The sequence below is a fragment of the Colobus angolensis genome, unplaced genomic scaffold (genome assembly GCF_000951035.1).
Source record: "Colobus angolensis palliatus isolate OR3802 unplaced genomic scaffold, Cang.pa_1.0 Scaffold217, whole genome shotgun sequence".
Taxonomy (NCBI): domain Eukaryota; kingdom Metazoa; phylum Chordata; class Mammalia; order Primates; family Cercopithecidae; genus Colobus; species Colobus angolensis.
In genome coordinates, this window is record NW_012115344.1 from 3,310,882 (window position 1) to 3,313,379 (window position 2,498).

Genomic DNA, 2,498 nt, shown 5'->3' on the forward strand with positions numbered 1-2,498 from the left:
ACAAACACAGTATAACTTGTCTTTTAGACAATATTGATGCCTGAAATTCCACATTGAGGCATTTTTTTTCTCTTCATAGCCTGATAATGGTAAATACCTTCTGACACTTTAGGATGGATGAATTTGTAAGAAATATTCCTGGAAGCAGGTTTGTACAGAGTATAGAGAAAATGTTGGGTAACAAAGCAGGAACGGAGGAGGGTTAATCAGCGAGCCAAAAAGAGTAAACTGAAGGCTTTTACAGTTTTGTCTGCTGTGCTGCATGGAATTACATCCCGCCAAAACGTATGTTCAAGTCCTAACCACAAGTACCCGTGAACATGAGTTTATTTGGAACTAGGATCTTTGCAAATGTTATCATGAGGTAAGATGTTAAGATGAGGTAATATTGGATTGGGGTGGGCTCTAAATCCAATGACTGATGTCTTCATAAAAGAAAGGTGAGAGAGATTTGAATATAGGGACACAAAGGAAACACAGGGAAGGAGACCATGTGACCATGTAGGCACAGAATGAAGTGCTGCAGCCGAGCCAAGAATGACAAGGATTGCTGGAGCCACCAGAAGCTAGGAGGAGGCAAAGGATTCCTCCCTAGAGTCTTCAAGGGAGCATGGCCTTGATGGCACCTTGCGTTCAGAATTTTAGGCTCCAGGACTGTGACAGAATAAAATTCCCATTGTAAGTCATTCTGCCCATGGTAATTTTTTACAGCAGCCCCAGGAAACTAACATGCCTGCTCAACACCCTGCCCTCAATTTTAAGTTCATTTTATGGAATCATTTTGAATTTGGAGTTTGATTTAATACCTTTCAGTAATTAACACTCTTCATTTTTTACACCCAAATATGTCACACTGGCTCTACTCTTATAACAATTCTATTTACCTATCTTCTGGTAATGGGGCTGCCACTCCTTGCAGAATGAAAAGTAGAGCGTGTATGCTCACACCTCCCAAAGTGGGGGAAAACCCACTCCCTTTACACTTTGTTTCATGGGAACTTGCAGACTTTTTACTCATGTCACTGGCAAAAATCATTTTAAATAAACTATATTTCAATCTCCTATAGTATTGGCATAATTTCTAATACTGTCCCATAAATAATAACACAATTTCTTTCTTTCTTTCTTTTTGAGACAGAGTCTCGCTCTGTCTTGCCCAGGCTGGAGTGCAGTGGCACAATCTCAGCTCACCGCAACCTCTGCCTCCGGCGTTCAAGCGATTCTCCTGCCTCAGCCTCCCAAGTAACTGGAATTACAGGTGCCCACCACCAAGCCCGGCTAATTTTTTGTATTTTTAGTAGAGACAGGGTTTCCCCATATTGGTCAGGCTGGTCTCGAACTCCTGACCTCAGGTGATCCACCTGCCTCGGCATCCCAAAGTGCTGGGATGACAGGCGTGAGCCACCGCAGCCGGCCCACAGAATTTCTTAAAAAGTCATTGTGTTCAGTCTTTATGGATCCTCTGAATTGCAGCTGCTCAGCCTCCAGGAGCTAAATGAGATCGCTTAAAGGTCAACTGTTGGGTGCCTCCAAGGTCACGCCGGAGGCTCATCTCATAGGCAATCAAATGGATCTCTGTTTTTTCTTTTGGTTGTGCGTGTATGTGTGTGGGTTTTTTGTGCTTTTTTGTTTGTTTTGTTTTTTGTTTTTGCCAGAAAAACACTCCACCAAGAAGGTTTTTATAACCTAGTGGAGAAGGAGGACGGAGAGTGGGCACAAAAGGACTAGGATGAACATGCTATAAGGAATCTAAATGACACTGCAATATTGCCTGGTAAGGACCTGATTACTGATGTTTTAAAGCTAAGCTTTCAGTTGTCACTCGACCTACTAGTGAAACAATGAACTCTAAAATATATGTTTCGGCTCAAGATTTCTTATGTGGGGAGGTAATCCATCCCAAGGTATCCTCAACCTGTGCCTAGTACAGCGCACAGCACGAAAGCAGCTCAGATGCCAGTGAACGGTGGTCACTGGCAGGCCTGTCAATGGGTGCCAGTAGCGGTCTCTTCAGAGAAAAAGAAAACTCCCCTCTGCCAGATCAGTATTTTATGAGCTATAAACCAAAACCATTGCTACCACCATCACTATAATTCTATCCACAGTAATTATCATAAAGGCCTAACAATGCCTTGTATATGAATATTCTGAGTAACTGCCCTATAACGAGGATATTTAAGACCGCACCAAAAACCAGTAGAGGGTTATACTTTACTGGACACAAGTCGGTTATGATAACGAAATTCTAGTTTAATCTGTGAAGAGATTTGAAGGTAACTGAGACACATTTAAATGGAATATACAGATGAGCTTTATTTTTGTATCTGGCATGCTTGGATCCATGCCGACCCTCCAGCTGCTGGGGCCTGCCCTTAGGGGCTATGGACCGCACGACTCTATCAGCGGCACCGCCGCCACCGCCTCCGCGCCGCCTGTGTTCCCGGACCACTGGGCCCGGCAGGCGCTTCCTGGGGGCGTCCCTACCGGCTCCAGCCCTC